The following is a 19,621-nucleotide window of genomic DNA, read 5'->3' on the forward strand; positions in this document are numbered from 1 at the left end:
CATTAACCAGGAGGTTCATCAAACAGGGGTAGGGACAGGCCCTGAGTGGGGGGCTATACCCAGACAGGCTAACAAACAGAAGATCACAAGGACCAGAGCCCTGCCCCCCCGGGAGTACCACAGTCTGTACAAACTGTGAAGTAAAGCTATTTCCAGCTGAGCTGAGGAGCCTCTGTGACCCAGCAGTGCAGTTTAATTTTTCTTAAAATCCCTGTGCATTTTTGTTCTGATTACAAAAGCCAAAACTACTCAGAGTGGAGAATCCAGAAAATGATAAGTACAAAGCAGAATATGACCAACTGTGTGACCTGCGGCAAGTCACTCACTCTCTCTGAACCTCAGTCTCCTCATCTGTAAAATGGGAATTATACAGTGTTTATCTTGGAGGGTAGTTGTAAGGAGTAACTATATTTAAATCTATGTAAAAAGTGCTGAGAGAAAAGCTCTGGGCCCATCATAAGTGCTATTCAAATGTTGGTTTTTATTATTATAATCTACTACAATCCCACTACCTGAGTCAGACTCTACTAACAATGGGTTGATTTCCTTCTAGCCTTTTTATTTGAATATTTATAGTTTATAAAAAATAATCAGGATTATACTGTATATATGAATTGGTATTTTGCATGTTTTAGCTTAGCATTATAACATGAGCATTTTCCACATTATTATATGTTCTTCAAAACATCCTTATAGATTGTATACAATTCTGTTTATTCTGTTTTCTAATGTTGGACATTTAGCTTATTCCTGTTGTTTATGAATAGCTTTTATATACATTTTAACCCAAATTTGCAAGTATTTCTTTAGTACAGATTCTTGTCAGGGGAATTATTGGTTCAAAGTGTATACCTGTCAAAGTGTATACAGATCTTGATATTTCCAAATTGCCCACCACAAAGGCTATACCAATTGGCACTTCCACTGGTAGTGTGTGATATTGCCCATATCATGCAACCTTGCTGGCACTGATAACTATTTTTCTTTAACTTTTACTGAACTGAAGACAAAACATTATGTTCTTTATATTCCGCTTGACTGGAGTCAGGAATGAGACTTTGGATTGCGGGAAGGGCTGTGAGGTGAGGTTGGCCACGCAGGTTAGAGAACTTACTGAAGGGGCTGAGAGCAGCAGGTCAGGACTGGGCCCAGATGCACTGCCTACCTGGGGAAAGGGCATGAACAGAAGAAAAGCTGTGCTCATGTGAGGTCACTCTAAGAATCTGAGAAAAAACCCCAGTGCTAGGGGAATGAGGCCCCTGGAGATGTGATTTCCAGTTCTTGTTGTAGCTGGCCAAAAGTCCTCCCCTAAATCTGTGTGGAGTGTACCCACCCCGCCCCCTTCCCCCCTCTCCCCCCCCCACGCCAGGCTAGAAATAATAATTATAATGTAAATTTGGCTTTGGAAATGCAATGTCAATACAGAGCTGGATGGAGTGACCTGGCTTCTGAACACTAGAGTCCTGGTGACTCGGGACCCTGGCTGAAAAGGAATCACAGAAGCTTTCGGAGAAACAGAGGATGGGGAGGCCATAGCGCTCTGAGAATAGCTGGGCAAGCTGTGGAAGGCAGGGTGGCCACTGGGAAAGAACATGGAGCTGGAAGGCCCCAGGGAGGTACTGAGAAGGGAGGGGCTGCTCCCCAGACCAGGTGGGCCTCCTGGGACTGCACAGATGCAGCCTGCGACCTGGAGCTCAGGGCTGGAAGTAGATGGAAAAATCTGAGCCCGGGCAACCTGAAGGTGAATGGGCTGGCCTGGGGAGGGTGTGAACCAATGAGCACAGTGCCATCAAGATGCAGACTGACATTATCAAATAGACTACATTTCTGTTTATGGAACGCCAACTCTCTGTCAGTCACCGAGGGAGGGGTTGATAGCTCTTACTGTACCTGGGGAAACTGGCACAGAATGAATAAGTAATATGTCCAAAGTTTTACAGGAAGTAACTGGCAGAGCCAGAAGCTGAGCCAGGCTCTTTGAACTCAGGCCCTTTTAGGCAATAGGTCTGGGCCCCTCTTATTGATCTCCTTGAGTAGAGTGGGTGGCAAGGTCTCTTCATCCTTGTCTTAAATATAGGAGTAATGCTGGCTGGGGCTCCTGAAGGGATGCTATCTAAAGAACAGTGAGAAATTGTCTGTATAAAATCTGGAAGGCCAAAAAACCTAGAAAGAATGGGCTTAGCTAGCAGCAAGAACTTAGGAGAGACACCAGGAAAAAGTTCCTCAGAGCAAGAATCCTTAGATACAGTGGGTAACAAGGAAAGCCAAGGGGCCTCTCTCTGATATTCTCAGCAGTTACCCTTTCCCACACTTTTCCCTCTCCTAACATCCCCCCACACCAGGAGTCCCCTATCTTTCATGTTCATGTTCAGTACTAGCAGGCTCAGAAATCCAAGGTCACTTATGGGCAACAGATCCCAGCAGCTGGGATCCAGTGAAAACCATGGGTGATGTCTAGGTCAAGCCAGGAGCAGCCTGAACTTTTGTTACCCACACCTCTTGCCACTTTCTGCCCACTGGGCTCTGCTGTTTCATTCAATGACCTTCCTAGCAGCCAGAGAGTTGGTCAGGGAAGCATCAGAGAGGGTGAGCTATGAAAAAGGGTGCAATGGAAAGAGAAAGGACTTGTGTCATACAGACAGGATATCTTTTCGGCTACTACTGTTTGTGTGACATTAGACGAATGCATTCATCTCCCTGGGCCTCACTTCACAACTCTGTAAAATGGGGCTGGTAATAATCTCTGTCTCATTGGGTTGCTGTGAGGAGGCCAGTGAGATTGCATATTTGGTCACTAGGCACTGCTGGAGGACCTGTGTTCTGCTACACCCAGTGCTAGGCAACTGGGGAGCACAAAGATGGAAAGGAAATCCAGTGAGGGGGCTGATGTGAGTAACTGCACGCCCAACACAAAAGGAGCCTGGAGCAGGGGCTCAGCAGTATCACTTCCCTGGCTTTGTCTCACATGTGTGTAGTGTTCATGGTCTGCAAAACGCTTCCGTCACATCTGTTCACTTGATATACACAACATCCCGGACGCTTCATGTTTTAGATGGGGAAATCAAGGCCCACAGTCGTCCAGATGGTGAATGGCAGAGGCTGCGTGCAGGACTGGGCCTCACTGGGACTATTTCCACTAAGGCTCCTCAATCACCTCCTGGCTTGTCCCTCAGACCGCACCCCCCCATCTTTAGGGACGCTCCAGCCACTTTCACCTTAGCTACGTGGAGGGCCCCCTAGTGTTCTTGACCAGCCACCTGACACATCCTTAGCCTGATTTTTTTTAAAAAAAATCATCAAATCCCCTGTAAGCTGCAAGATTAAAGGCCCCTAGTGTCAGTGAGCTTGGAGGAGGAACGGGAAGGGGACTAGGGGAGCCCCTGGGTCCCCATTTTGGCCTTTTCGATGGAGTCCTGCCTTCAAGTATACAGCATCTAGACTTACGGGATGAAATGTCTTAAGCTTTCTGTGGTGTGAAATTCTGGGTATATCTTTTAAAACCTCCATATTGCCAGAATGTCAGAAGAGGGGTTATCTTTACCCTAGAGAGCTCCCTAGGTGTGTGGACAAGAGATGTTGGGTTGATCTGAGCTGGTGGGTGCAAATGAGGAAGGCTGTTGCTCAGCCATTGGGTTCAGGGCCTGTCATTCATCTGTTGATAAGTAGATCAAGTAAAGGCCAGCAAAGGTTCAAGTATGGGAGAAAGAGCCCTTCTTGGTCCTCCTTGCCCTGAGACAGAGAGCTTCTGGATCCCCAGATTCTCGACCTGAGAGGAGATTGCTCTCAGTGTCTGCCTAAAGAGAAGGGGAAAGAGAGAGCAAGCATGGCAAGGACTATGCCAGATGCGTTCACATCTGTGAGCTCCTTTCTTCCTCAAAACCATTCTGTAGGGTGGGCGGTATTCCTATTTTATAGATCAAGAGACTGAGGCTCAGTGATGGGAGGGAGCTGGTCCAAGTTCCCGGAGCTAGAGCAAGGACTAAAGCCTAGATCTCAGTAGACTGCAGAGGCCTTGCTTTTTCCTCTACACCACACACTTGCGAGAGAGACAAGACTTTGCGAGCGCTCCTGAGGCCACCAGTGGTGACAGCAACAGCCCAGGGTGGGCCAGGTTCCCGCCTCAGGTGCATCCTCACCAGCTTTTCCTCAGCCACCTGTCTCTCCCCTTCGCAGAGTAAGGCTCAGAGGAAATGCCTCACCGTCTTCCAAGCATCCGCGGGAGGCTGAGGATTTGTATCTAATAGAGGCCGAAAGAGGGCAAGTGACCTCAGCCCAGAGGAAAGCCCCTGCTTGAACCCATCTGACCCTCTGGGCTCCCTCTCAGAGCTTCCCTGGAGCCCCTGGCAAGCTTCTCTGCTGGGGTTTTTCCAGAGGTCCGGGAAATTCCAGGAGTCAAAGATGTCAGTGTTTCTCACACACAGTCACAGCATCTCACAAATGTGCTCAGTTGATCACACTCAGCTACAGTCTCTCTTTTGAATGTGGGTGTGTGAGCAGGTCTGTGACACAGTCATATACATGCACAATGTGAGTGACCCACTAATTCCACAAGGCACCCGCAGAAGCCCATATCCTCTTTTCCTGTTTACACTTCAGTGAGTCACACCTCACGCTGCCCTGAGTGTGTGCAGGGTTCACAGTGATGCTTAGAGACCAGCTTCTGCCAAGGCCAGGCCTGGAGGCATTATCCCCTCCTCCTCTGATTTCTCTCTCTTCCTTTCTTCAGCCTCCCTCTTTCTCCCCCCTCCTTTTTCTCCTCCCAGACAGAGTTGCCTCCCTCTTCCAAAGACCACCCACGCTTAGCCACCCCTCACCTCAACACACACACATCATCACCACAGGTCCCATTGTCACAAAGAATAAAGCTGGGAGCTGATTCTGCTGGAGGTGGGTGGCCATAGGCCCAGATCAACCAGGAGCAGCAGCTCCATTTGCCAGGCAGGTTGTAAGGAAGTGGGTGAGAGGAAGCATTTTACAAGCAGTAGGCCAGGCCAGAGAGCTCTGTTGGGTACTATGGGCCTAGGCAAGAGGTCTACTTCCAGAAGATTCCATTAAGGAAATAAAGGTAAAGGCAATACAGCAGAGTGGTTGAGAGCAGACTGGAGCCAGATTGTCATATGACTTAGGACAGTTACCTAATCTGTTTGTATCTCATTCTCCTTACCTGTAAAATTGTGAGAATAATAGTAACCTACCTCACTGGATGGTTTCGAGGATCAAATGAATTGATACATGTTAAATGCTTGCACAGGGCCTGACACAGAGGAAGCACTACACAAAGGTGTGCTATTATTTTAAGGATCAGACATCAGCATCTCTCCACGACCCATCCCCACATAACCCACACATTTCCTCCTGCCTCTGCAGACGTCAAATCAGCCAACAGATCTGCAAGCCAGTCCTGGTAGAGGCCATATGACTTAAGCAGCATCACTCATCCTCTCTCTGCTGGCATTCAGCTTTACTCACTTTCTAGCACTGCCTACTGATCAGGCTCCCAGGTTGCCCCTGGCATCATAGCTTTCCCCACCCCTGTACCCCTTGGCTCCCAGCCCCAGTCTTTTGCTCTTTTTAGCCTCTGGCCAGTCTCTCTCCAAGAACAAAACTCCTAATCCTGACACCAAGACCAGGGCAGGGCTCACATTGGCTCAAGAGAACTGTTTGTGCACATGTCTTCCCAAATCCATGTTCAATGATGTCATGTTGATAGCTTGAATCCAGCCACTGTGGGAGTATTTACACCACGGTAATTGGCAAACACTGCAAATCAGGGCTTTTCTCCCTCTCAGTGAGCAAGTTGTTGAACATTTACCAGTGCACTCCCACTTGTACCAACCCTGGGGGCCTTCCCTAGATGATGATTGCACTTTTCCCAGACACTAGATCCACCTATAGCAGACTTCCTGCAGCAATGTTCCCCATCTGATTTATATCCAATGGGTATTTCCTCTTGGAACCTCAGGACTCACTGCTGACTGAGTTTCTGCTCATTGGCACCCAAACTTGCCCACTTGGAAGCTCCCTTCACTGACAGCCAGGCTCACTTCCCAACCTCCATCCTAATGGAGGATGGGAGTCTCATGCCAGGCCCTTCCACTTCTCTGCCTGCACAGTGTTGTCCCAAGGAGCCAGCAGCCTCATACCCAGACCCCGAGCAAGCCAGGATAAGGCAGATGCTATAGTCTAAGAAAAGCAGAGTCTAAGATTCAGCAAGTCCTATTGTTTGCTGTTCTTGGGAGTAGGAGGCCTAGCAGGGAGTCTAATCCAGGGCAGCAGTTGCCTTCTGTAGCTGGCTATGAGTGAGCCAGTTCAGTATTATTGTTCATGTATTCTTAAAATAAAAGCTGCATGATGGCAGGGATTTGATGTCTGTTTGGTTTTCTGCTGTGTTCTCAGTGCTTGGATATGTGCTAGGCACATAGTAAGGGTTCAATAAATATTGGTTGAATGAATGAATGAATGAATTTGGTCATTCAACAAATTGTTCCCCAAGCTTCTGTTCTGTACCAGGCCATCTGGGACCTTGGTGATACAACGAACAAGAAGATATGTCCCCTGAGCTCAAGAAGCTTCTAGTCCCATGGGCCATGGAAGTGAACATTAATGGAGCCTGGGAGTAACTGCAGGATGGCTTGTGAACTTGGGTGCTGGCTGGAGCAGGGAAGAGGCTCACAGCTTCCAGGCGAGATGAGGCGCCATGTGGGCCAGAGGAGGCCCAGTGTTTGTTTGCAGTCGTTCAGTGGACTGTGCTGCCTGCTGGCTGAGGTGGCCGCCCAAGGCCTCTTGGCCAGGACGCAGCCCCCACTCCCTCACCCCAGCCCCACCCAGGGGAGGGAACTGAGCTGTTGGCCGGGAAAGAGGAGTCAAGCAGGGAATCCCAGCCCCTCCCCGCCCCAGACTGGGCCCAGAAGGGCCTGGCATGCTTCTAATATCAAGCAGCAAATTCAATCAGGCAGATGAGAATTCCTATTATTTTAATATATTTAGAAGAGAGTTTAAGGTGGATTTCGTTCCACGCTGTATTTTTTTACATCATGAAGTCAGACTGCTTTGATAAATGCTGTAGTGCAGACTGGAGGGGGCCTTGGGAAAGGGTAAGTGAGAGAAGAAGTTAGAAAGGGGTGGGGGGAGAGACAGAGACAGAGACAGAGACAGACAGAGATACAGAGAGAAAGAAAGCCACAGAGACAGAGAGAGACTGAGTCAGAGGGAGAGAGAGTGAAAGAAAGGCTCTATGTATGTCTTGGATTTGTCTTTTGCACATGTGTCTATGACTCCATGTGTGTTTCTGTGTCTGTTTGTTGTTTGAGTAGACAAATCCATTTGGGGATAAATAGGATGATTTTTCCACCTGCAGGAAGTGAGGCAGCCAAAGGCTGATTGGGGCTGCTCCACTCTTCAGCTCTCAGAAGACCTTGGGCTGGAACTCAGGTTGCTCCTGAGGCCAGGCCTCGGGCTCTGCTTAGAAACTGAGATGCAGGCAAGCTGCCAGAAAGGCAGGGGCAGTTCCCAGGAGCCTTAAAGGTAATCTTCAGCAGGAGAGAGGCCCTGGGCCCCCAGATGCCCCTCTGGCTATACCATATGGCTACTTCCTCACCATCCCCGGAGGGTTCCCCGTCCTGCTCTCAGAAGTCAGCACACATGGCTCCTAAGCTTTCTTGGGAGGGTGGCTGAGGCAAGCTGCCCAAGACCAGTGCCGCTGGAGCACAGGGACTTGCAGGTCCTTTCTGGAGACCAGAATGCATAAGCATGGCAGGAAGGGGTGGGCTACCAGGTTGAGAGAAAAGGTGTCCAGTCTGGAGACTGGGACATGGACATGATGACCTTCAGAGGGTTTTGTCAGTACAGAAATATTTGGCTGAAGGAAAGTTTTCTCCCACTGTCAAGACTGGGGGAAGAAGATTGGATGGGATTCTGTTTCTGGAGAACTTTCCCAAGCTCAGAGTCCCAGGATAGCACCCAAGTGGCTGAAGCTGGCATTGAAAGTGCCCTGGTCCAGCGTGGGCCTGACAGATGATCTGGGCTGCCACTGACTCCACCCCTCTGCTTCTGGACATGTGCACACTCATACAAACCAGCATGGCATTCTCTGCCCTTGGGGCCTTAACCAGGATCCAGGAAGTCACCTCCACTGAAGTGACTGAGATGGGGTCAGCTTTGTAAACCTTTCCTCTAGGGAGGCAGAGGGGTCCCCATCAACCTCCTCTGCCTCAATCCTGAGCTCCATGGGGTAGCCAGGTCACAGGAGGAACAGATCTGTCCCAATTACTTTTCCAGTCTAGCTTGGTGGCCTTTTCCCCCCGTTTTTGGAGGAAGGCCAGAAAATTGCCACATAAAGGACTAGAGGACAAAAAAAGTAAGAAGGAGAGAAGGAGAGAAAGAAGAGGGAGACAAAGGCCATATTTTAATCTCTTCCAAAGCACTAGATGCTTCTTTAAACTGGATGACTGTCTGACTTGAAGTCACCTCTAACTACGAGTGTAACCTTGGGATAGGCTTGGCGGCCTGCAAACAGAACTTCAGAGACAAGGGAGACCTGTCTTTACTCCTACACGTCACCAGAAGACGGCATGTTGTTCTGTGGCTTGTCCTTCCTCCCTTGCCATCTGCCCCATGCCATCATCCTGCGGATCAGACCCAACCACCCTCAGGGATCACATATGTGCCGAGGGCAAGCGAGCTGGCCAGCTCTTGGCACCTTAGAAAACTTTTGGCTGCCAGCATTCAAGAGCTGGGGATCAGGAGATATTCAGCTTCATGATTTCTTTTTCTAAAAAAAATTTTATTGAAATATAGTTGATTTACAATGTTGTGTTAGCTTCAGGTGTACAGAAAAGTGATTCAGTTATATATATATATATATATATATATATATATATATATATATATATATATATATAAAAAACTGCTATAGAGTAGGTCCTTGTTGGTTATATATAGTAATGTGTATATTTTATATATAGTAGTGTGTATATGTTAATCCCAATTTATCCCTTGCACCTTTCCCCTTCGTAACCATAAATTTGTTATCTATGTCTGTGAGTCTGTTTTGTAAATAAGTTTATTTGTATAATTTTTTTAGATTCAACATACAAGTGATATGTAATATTTGTCTTTCTCTGACTTAGTTCACTTAGTATGATAATCTCTAGGTCCCTCCATGTCGCTGCAAATGGCATTATTTCATTCCTTTTTATGGCTGAGTAATATTCCATTGCTTGTGTGTGTGTGTGTGTGTGTGTGTGTGTGTGTGTGTGTGTGTGTGTGTATCATACACCAAATCTTCTTTATCCATTCATCTGTCAATGGACATTTATGTTGCTTCCATGTCTTGTCAGCCTTATTATTTCTGTCTCTGTTACACTATCAATAAGCTTGCATCAGTGTCTCTTGTATATCATCAGAAAGGGGGACTTTAGCAGAGAGGGTAGGGAATGCTTAAGAGAACCCTCTCCAGGCAGAGGAAGTGTCTGGGTAGTGGGCTTACTGCAGAGGCCTGGAGCCAAATCCAGGGCAAAACAGGAAAAGGCCACATTAGGGTCTGGGTTGCTGTGGCTGAAGGGTCATGAGTTACAGTACAGAGCTTGCTCTAGGAGTTGACAAATGGCTAGAAAGTCCCCTGAGCAGGGACCATTTTGTGGAGGGGAGTCACAGAGGAAACTGGGGTACTCTTTAGCCTGGGCTTTTGTTGTGGCAGGTAGAAAGTCCCCCACAGTGTGGCATGGATGGCAGAAACGGGGTCTAGGATGCCAGGTCAGAGAGGGGTCTGTGTAATTTGGCCCAGGCCAGGCCCCTGGGTGGCTCTGGGCTAGAAGGACCCTGGAGGCATTGCAGTCTCTGACACTATGGCCTGGAGGTTTCTTCATATCCAGAGAGTATGCAGGTCTTCCCTCGAGCGTAAGCAAGACAGCTCCTGTGTGCAATGTGCATGCCAGTTTCCTGTCTATGCACCAAAGGGGGCATGGGCAACTAACCCTTGCCTGCAACCTCCACAGTGTGTCAGAGCCCAAGAAGATATAGTGATGCCACCACCTGTCCAGCTCAATTCCAAACTTACATCTCAGAAGCCATTGCTCTAAAGACAGTCCCCAGAGTGGGGCTGCCTAGTGTCTCCCTCCCACTTTACTGGCCTCTGAGGAGCCAGAGTATTTCTGCTTGGATCTCTGGGCAGTTTTCTGGAGTTCCGATCAGACCAAGCTCTCTGGAGACCCAGCCTGATGCGGTCCCTTTACAGTTACTGCCTGACACAAGTGTCTCTCTTCCCATGGCTCCTAGTCATCTTGCCCTCCCTGTCCCTGTCCCCTGCCCTCTCCTCTTCTCCAGCTAAATAGCTGTTCCCAACAGCCACCCAACCTATAGTCAGGCATCCTGCCATCTTTCAGTTTGGTGCCTCAGTTTCTCTCAATGGCTCCCAACACTTTCTACCCCCTCAGAATTACCTCTCAGCCTCTGCCCACACTTGCCTCAAGTTTCTCACGTCCAATTCCTCCAAAGATCACCAAAGTCTAATTGTTCTGTCAATTACTGTTGCTGCAGTCTGCCCTCAGTCCTCTGGGTCCCCAGCAAATAAGAAAGATTTCTCTTCATGTGGTGACAGAGGAGTCCCGAGATATCTTTATCTCATTGTCATCTCCTTTCTTTAGGAGGCAGACCTTTGTGCCAGAAAGCCATGGCCCAGGTGTTAAAGTCTTGGGTTGTGGTCCCAGCTCTGTCGCTGCCTCACTGTGCAGCCTTGGGCAGCTGTTTCCCCTCTCTGCACACCCTCCTTCCCCAGCTGTCACATGTTGGGACCGGACATAAGCATTTGCCAGCGTCTTCGCAGCTCTGAGATGATCTCAGTCTGTCTGCATGGAAGGCGTGCTAGCCACGGTCATCACCCTACACTGACTGTCACTGACACCAGTGCCTTTCTGACTCTGGGAAAGGCCCACATCATGGCAGAGGCCTGAGGCCCAGAGGAGGCAGCTCCCAGCCTGCTGGCTGCCGTGCCCAGGCCTCTTCAGTTCCGGATCCCCGGCTCCCACCCTCCTGTGCACCCCTTCCTGGCCTTGCTCCCCAGCCAGGCCCTGGCTTCTTTACGGGAAACCCTCCCTCTTTCTGGCCCGTCTCCCTTCGCTGGCCCCTCACCTCAGCACGCCCTCCTGAAATGCTGGACCCTGCCAGGGATGCACAGACTCCTTCTCCCCCTCCTTTCTGGTGTTTCACAAGCCGGGAATTCCTTTGGAAACAGAGCCTGGAAATCCTCCCATCTTTGGGAAGCGCTGGCCACTACCCTGGCGGCTCAGCTGCTGAGCCCAGGCTTGCGGCAGGTGTGTGTGTGTGTGTGTGTGTGTGTGTGTGTGTGTGTGTGTGTGTGTGTGTGTGTCAGTGTCTGGCCCTGGAGATTTATAACCTGTGGCAGCAAGGAGGCGCTGCCTTTGGAAGCAGTTCTTCTGTCCTCAAACAAAGGCCTGTGGCCAGGGCCCCCAGGAGAACAAACAAGCACGGAGGAAGCAACAGGCCTCGCTGCCAGCCGCTCTTTTCTCCCAGCCTCTGTCTGGGCACCTGTCTCCATCTGGCTGGCCCCCTCTGGGCTTGCTTCTTCACATGGTGGCTCTGTCGCTCACCCTTGTACTTTGCTTCCCCTCTCCCGATCCCACCCTTCCTATCACCAAAATGTCTCACATCTGTCCCCTCTTTCCCGTGCCCATTGTTCCTCCCCGGGCCTCCTTCCTAAGCAGCCTCTCCTCACTGCCTGTCCTCGATGTTGATAATATTGATAATATCGCCAGAGCGGCCTTCCTAAAATGCAAATTTGATTATATCACTCCTCTGCTCAAAACCCTTCAAGGGCTCCCTGTTGCCTACAGAGTAAAGTCCTGACTGATTAAGCTGGTACTCAGGGCTCCAGGCTTCCTTCCAGCACCATCCCCCAGCCTCTACAGTGATGAACTCTACACTTGAGCCACAAAAGGCTTCCCTTGTCTTCCCCGATAGCTTGATGCCCCACAGGCACCTAAGACTTTGTGTCCCAAACCACCCCATCCAGCTGCTCCCCCTCCATGGCATCCTGCCCACTCAGTGGCCTCCTCACTCTCCCCCACACCTGGCATCTATTTGGGGCCCAAGTCCTGTCAATCCATTATCTCTGCCATCTCCTAACACACCCACACTATCTCCACTGCCACCATCTCAGAGTAGAACAGGATCATTCATCTCTTGCCTGACAAGTACAGTGGCCTCTCCTTGCGGCCTCACTGAGGTTTCAAACCAAGGTCTGATCCAGTTCTGTCCCTCCTTAAAGCTGACCACCTAGAGGACCCACTGTCTTCCCAGTCTTGCTTCCTAATTTACCCTCAGTCCTTGCCAGACTGAGCCCCTTGCCTTCTCTGAACCTGACTTCCAATAGCCTATTCCCTGTTCTTTGCTTCCACTATTACCTTCAGCTAGAATGCTTGCCCATCTCTCTGCCTGTTCAAGTTCCCTGCAAGGCTCTTTGAAAATGCCACTTCCTCCAGGAAGCCTTCCCAGAGCCACCCTGTTGGAAATACCTGTCTCTCGTCTAAACCTTTGCTGAGCTTTCTGGCCAGGTTTAGTGTAACAGTTAAGAGCACAGGCCCTGGAGTCAGCATCCCTGGATATGGAACCCCAGCTCAGACATTCCTTAGTTCCTAGGACAATTTATGTAACCTCTTCAAGCCACAGTTTCTTCACCTATAAAATGGAAATAGTTATAGTTACTGCCATACGGGCCCTGATGAGGAGGAAATGATTAATCTGTGTGCAGTGCTTAGGAAAGTGCCTGCTACAGAGCGAGTGCCGTCATGGCATTATTATTGTTATTATTTAGTAATATGACTCTCTTTACTGGTCTGCCAGACCCACAAGGGCAGGAACCAAGTCAGACCCCTTTGGTCTCTCATATCAGAGCCGCTCAGAGACATTTGTTGACTGAATTGAGGTGACATCTCCCCCTACTCCCCACCACCTCAGGCCCCTGCAGAGCCCAGAAGGAAGGAGGGAGGCTGAGAGACACAGGAAATGTCTTCCCCTTTCTGATGTTAGTGGAGCCTGGGGAACAGGCCAGCCCGCTGCAGCCCCCAAACCTCCCCTCTCCTTTGAGGCCACTGTGCAGTTGAATGTCCCTGAACATGGGGGTGATGGAGACAAATTGGAGGAAATTCAGAGAAGCAAAGTCCCTGAGCCCTTGGGAAAGGGCAGGCCCAGCTGACAAGGGAGATGAAAGCAGTTCCATGTGTGTGGCTTGGCTGAAGGACAGCGCTGGGTGTGTCGAGGGACATGATAACTGGAGACAGGGATTCCAGCAGTGCAAATGAGCAGGAGAGGGGGTGGTGGGGAACTCCGTGGTGGGGCTGCTCTACTGAGGCAAACGGACAACTGAAATGAAAGCCTGAGGCTTCCTGCAGCCCCTCTTCCTACTGGACTGAACAGAGGACCCTCCACACTGGTTCCCAGGGCTGGCATTTCTGCCTGGCTGTGCAGTCCTGGCCCTGGGAGGGAGGCCAACCCCTTCCCCTGTCTGCCCATCACTGGCTGAGGCTGGGCCCGGGATGGGCTCAGCTGAGGCTCTGAGGTCCGAGCACTTGGCCCTCCCCGCCAGTCTGCACCGCCCCACTCCGGGGGTGGCGTCCATTACCTGCGAGCCCACGTCAAGGCCTGTGGGCCCTGAGCCCTCCCTCTCCCTTCTTCCCCTTCACCCACCCTCCCCCGGCTGAAAGCCATTGTTTTCAGACCATCGACCTCTGCCCTCTCCTCCCGGGTACTAAGGGGCATCTCAGGGGCATGGAGAGGCCGGGAGGAAATATTGGAAATGGCCTCTCCATCCTCCCCTCAGATCCGGGCTTCATCATCCCTGGGCCAAGATAAATAAAGCAAGCGAGGGAGAGGCCTCTGCATACTCTGCACTGATGGCTAAAGAGGCCTGGTGGTGGAAGTGGCGGGTGGAGCGTCCATCTACCGAGGGCTGCCTGCAACCCTCCTCCCAAAGGAATGTGGCAGAAAGGTGGCCAGGCCAGATGCCCAGGAGTCAGCGGTCTGAGGAGCAAAGCAGAATACCCCCTCAGTGCCCTTACCCTGGGACAGAGTTTTCTTGGAGTGCTGAGTCTGAGCACTCTGGAGGGAGAGCCAGGGAACTGAGGAGGAAGGAGAAGTATGGAGATGGGGGCGTGGCGGGGGGGTGGGTAGAGTAGCAGGGGGCTGTTCCCAGCTAGGTCCCCCAGACTCTGCTGGCATCTGGCTTGGTCTGGGCCCCAGGTCTGCTTGCTGTGGTCAGAGAGTCTGAGGGCCCTCCCAGTGGGGAACCTGGAGGACCAAAGTTCCAGAACCTTCCAACGGAGGGTTCCCTGGGGGCCTCTGCTGGTCTCCTTCCACCTTGACCCCTAAGGGGGTCTCAGATTGCACCCTTAAGGTCATACCTTAGCAGAAAGAGCACGAGTATTGATGAGATAGAGCTGAGTTCAAAACCAGTCCCTGTGGTATATTATTGATGAGTCCTGGGCAAGCCCCTTACTTTACAAGTGAAACCTGACTTTCCCATATCTAAATGGAGAGCAAAATCTCCACCTCACAAGACTGTTGGCAGGAGTCGACGGGATGATGATGTGCAAGAGTCTGGTGCATGGTAGGTATGAACTAGTTTTCCTTTCCCTGCACTGGACGTGGCCCCCAGGCCACCATTTGGGGCATGAAATGACCATGCTCTGGAGGGAGTTCTTGGCTGGCTATGACTCCATGGGTCCTCTCAACCCAAAGGTCTTAGTGCGAGTCTGAGGGCACATGGGCCTTGCCACCTGGGCTAGGTGGACTCGCCTCTCTCACTCTCCAGGCACAGAAGTGTTGCTGAAGGAGGTTCTCCCCAAGTAGACCCCCAGCCCCTGGGCTACCCCTCTGTCTGCAGACATCTCTGGCTTCCCAGCCTGGAGCATGGCCCTATCTGTAGTGCTGGGCAGGCCCTCTGTCAACGCTCTGACTGAGTTTTGGCCTTGCCTGTGGATCTCTTTCTTTGGGTTCCATGTTGTCAGGACCATTGTTTGTCTTTTGGACTACCACACTACCTCTACCCCATTCAAAGCCGAGAGCCCACTCCTGGGTCTGCTCTGTCCCCTGCTTCATTTAGGAAGTCATTGGAACAAAGGCTGGCCTGCAAAGGTCTGTCTATAATGGTGAGGGCCAAAGGAAAGAGCTTGGCAGTGAAGGTCAGGAGATCTCAGGCCCAGTTCCATCTCTGCTACTCACTCCCTGGGCAGTCTTCATGAGCCACTTCTTCTCTGGACCTCTGTTTTTCCATCTACAAAATGGAGGTCCTATTTCTTGCACCTCAGGACTATTGGGAAGTGCTCAAATGTTAATGGACATAGAATCCTTCAAAGAATGTTTTGGCTTGAGGGCCTGGAGTTTAACCTTTTGTGCTTGGCTAGCTCAGTGCTATGGTGGTGGAAGATGTACAGAACAGGCAGGGACCACAATCCCAATTATTGTCACTCAGCTATTTCCATTTGGTAAGATGCCAAGATCCCCAGCTCTTTGCAGGTCACTGGTTCATCTCAATTCTTTGTGAGAAAAATTGCTTCACTGATTCCAAATGTTCACCATTTGGGAATCCTTTGTGATGAGCCCAAATCCTTCCTGCTATGGTTCCAACTCAGGTCTACACACCTCAGATACCTCCTAGCCTGCCTTTTCTTTCCTCTCCCCATCCACTGTTGCCCGATACAGAGAAGGGAGTGTAAGGTTGAGGACGAAGTCTGGCCTTGTACCTGACCAGAGGGAATAGACCATGGGGGCAGCATCACTCTTCCAGAAGCCCTTCAACAGCTCCACCCTCCTCAGCCTCACTCTTCTCTCACCCTGGCCCGCACCAGCCCAGCTGGAATACTTGTGGTCTCTCACCACGCACTGGAACTAGGGCGCCAGCCTTGACTTTAATCTCCCCTGGCAGCTCTGTGGCATCGATAAGCCCCAAGTTTGTGGCAGAGGAAAAATGAAACCCACATTACTCCACCAGGGTCCAGCCCCCCACCCAGCAGAGTCAAGGATGTCCTCCAAGGGGCAGTGAGATTCTCCCCCCCGCCCCGCAACCCGGCTACCCCCTTAAGGCATATGGAGTGGAGGTGGGGTTGTGTGGGAGTGAGTGGTGCTCCTGTGGTGAGCCGTACTTTCTTCCCTGAAGGCACAGGAGTAACCCCCCCCCTCCGCCTCCAGTCCTCCAGGCCCTGCATCTCTCCTCTCTCAACCGACCAACCGGGAGGGCTTCCCCCGGCATTTGCAATGGGGGCAGCTCCCTCCTGAGTTTGAGGTTAAAGGGGACGCCTTCTCCAGGAATCTGTAGCCAAATTGCTGAGCTGTTCACAGTGACCTGGAGATGATGTTTGGAAATCTGATTTGTGATAACATAATGTTCCTTTTAAGTAATGCTGGCTGGAGAGGGAAGGAGGAAAAAACGACCAAGAAAAACAACCTTATTGAGGTTTAAAAGGGGACGCTGTCGTGGCCGCCTCCTTAATCTCTCAAATCGTTTTCCTCTCTTCCCCCTCCTCCTCCAGCCCCAGACCTGCTTTTGTTTATAACAATCTCTTGGAAAGAAGATTGAAAGTGAAATCTGTTTCCTTGCTTAAATATATATATTTAAAGGGGGGAAGAAAGCCCTCTTTCCCCACCCGCCGCCTGCCCCTCGCCTGAGCGCTGTGGGTAATTGGAGGGCTGCCTGCTCTGGGCTAGTCGGTCAGCATGGGCTCTCCAGTGCCCACTCATCACCCCATCACAGAAGCATCATTAAGGCAGGAAAACAGGCTGGGGGTGAGATGGGAAACCTAGAGGAGGGGCGGCAAGGGCACCACTTAGTCACTGACTTCAGGCGCTATTTATGTAGTGGTTCATGACCAGCAGTTTGCTATCATCTCCAGAGGTGAATAAATACTGTATGAGGGGATGAAGTTAGACACAAGGCAGGACTGCCACTTTCATTGTTTAACATGCAGTGTGCTTGGCCCATGTAGTGAAGAGCTGAAAAATTTTAGCTGCATCCTCTGCTGAAGGAGTCACCCCACTCCCCACACCTCTCTGGGCTAGGACTTACTTTGTGATAGGGGGAAGTGAAATATCTGTATCACAGCAGGAGCGGATGGGGTGGCCACTGACAGGACCTCCCATTGAGAAGGAGATGCTTGTGTGTAAAGATAGACCCAGTTCAGTTCCGGGCAGGGGGTGGATATGTAGGGAGGGACCATCACACCTAGTAGAGGCCATCCTGGCTCTTGTCCTACCAACACTCCCCCCTCTGCTCCCCACCCCAACACACACATGTGCTCACATTGCTTCTCTCCTCTGCTCTGCCAGGACATGTGCCTGACACCTCAGGTGGCACCTTATGCACCACCCACTATCTGACCCTCACCCTAGCGTTCCACTGCTCCTGGCCCAGCCTGAAGTTAGCCAACAAGCTTAGTAGGGCAGGATAGGGCAGGCTGAAGGCAGAAGGAGGTGCCGAAAGCCTGCCATGCAGCCAGCATGGCTGCCTGCCAGCCCAGGATGGATTCCTCCAACCCCAGCTTCTCAGGAACACCTACTTCACTGGGCCCTGGTGCTGGGACCTGCGCCTGCTGGGGGCAGTGCTTCAAGAGGAGGAGCAGAGAGGGTTTTTTGGGTGTTCTTTTCAGGGGGACTTGCTCCCCCCTGCCCATCCAGGGCATGTTATTACTATCAGAAATATCAGACGTTTCAACTCAAATTAAAGTCAGGTTAAATGTCTCCACTGCAGAAATTCCACACAGTTCCAGATGGAGAGGAGGGACTCCCTCTCGGCCTTCTGCCTTCTCTCCCTCCCTCCCCAAGAGTGGAACAAAAGCATCAATTTATAGTATGTTTTTCAGACCATTCAATCCAACCTTCTCAGCTTACAGATGGGGAAACTGAGGCCTAGGGTGAGAAGTGGGCTTACTCAAGTTTACTCACAAAATTAGTGGCAGAGCTAGGACTAGAATCCAGGTATCCTGATTTCCATCCCACAGCGTTTTTTCACAGCACACATGGGCAACCCTGCCAGATCCACAACTTCCCTTGACCTTGAAAACTTCAAAAATGCCACCAGAGATGTCTTAGCATCTCTGATGCTAGGACAGAAGCAGGAGGCGTCTGCTCATAACTCCTGGCCTGCAAAAGTCACTTAATATTGCCTGATACAAAGGCCACTGAATCATGGGCTAGTGCCTACCCTTCTCTGAGTCTCAATTTTCTTTTCTGTAAAATGAGAAATACAGAAGACCATTGTTCCTACCTGCTCAGCATCCATTCCTTCTCTTCTAATAACAGCACCCCACATTTACATAGGAAACTACCCCTCCCACTCATGTGAGCCAATCAGAGCATTCCACCACACTGGATAGAGTGATTGGTTTATGCAGAGTCATGTGAGCCTAGCTTGGACAATACAATACAAATCTTCCCTGGAACTTTTGATAAAAGTATAAGGAAAAAGACTCTGGGGATTGATCAGCCAGAAGACATAATCCTAGAGTTTCAGGAGCTCTGTGAGAAGATTCTATCTGCGAATGATGCCTACAGGGAGAAATGGGCTTCCAAGACATGGATAGACTTCATTTGGGTCTGGGATCTAGCATTGCCTGACCAGACTACTCTTGTACTTTTCATTTATGTGAACTAACACTATCCCATTTTGGTTTAGACCAATTTGAGTTGGCTCCCTGCCATTTGTGACCAAAAGGGGCCTCACTATATAAGAGAGATTGGAGATACCCTATATCATCAAATGATGGAGTTAGAAGAGACCTTAGGTGATTGTCAGGTAGAGACTTAGGGAAAAATGTCTTGAACGAATAAATGAGTCTGGGATAATCATGCCCTTTATGGGCTAGTATAACACCTCAGCCATTTTGTCAGCTGCATTCCTCCAGCCCTTTGCCTGTAGTAGACAGAGGATAGGCTTTGCATTCAGATAGACCTGGCTTTGAACACTGGTTTCTCCATTTCCCATCTATATAGTCTGGGGCATGTCTGCTGTCTACACCTCAAGTTTAACCAAAACAGGTGTCAAAGAGCTGATTGGTCTAAACCAAGGAGCGTGGGATAAGGCACCATGACAAGACAAGACTTGGAATGTTAGGACAGCAGACATTTACTGGTTGATTTGTAAGGGCAAAGGGATTGGCAAACACCATTACAGGTAGCTGGGGCAGGGCTGAGTGGGGACACCTCCTAGGGTCGTGGTGCACAGTTCCAGGGGTTGCCATCCACATAGTCTATGATGAGAAGGGAGTGCCCTAGAGCTGTGTAGTCCATAGCCTCTACAAACTGACATGGTAGCCCTGGGGCTGAGGCCCACTGAAATTGACACCTGTGTCTTCTTCACTGAAGGCATATTCAGTTTTACTGGTTTTTTCAATAAAACATCTTGATTAGAGTGTAATTGTTTTACAATGGTGTGTTAGCTTCTGCTTTATAACAAACTGAATCAGCTATACAGATACATAATCCCCATATCTCCTCCCTCTTGTGTCGCCTCCCACCCTCCCTATCCCACCCTCTAGGTGGACACAAAGCACCAAGCTGATCTCCCTGTGCCATGCGGTTGCTTCCCACTAGCTATCTATTTTACATTTGGTAGTGT

The sequence above is a fragment of the Kogia breviceps genome, chromosome X (genome assembly GCF_026419965.1).
Source record: "Kogia breviceps isolate mKogBre1 chromosome X, mKogBre1 haplotype 1, whole genome shotgun sequence".
NCBI lineage: Eukaryota > Metazoa > Chordata > Mammalia > Artiodactyla > Physeteridae > Kogia > Kogia breviceps.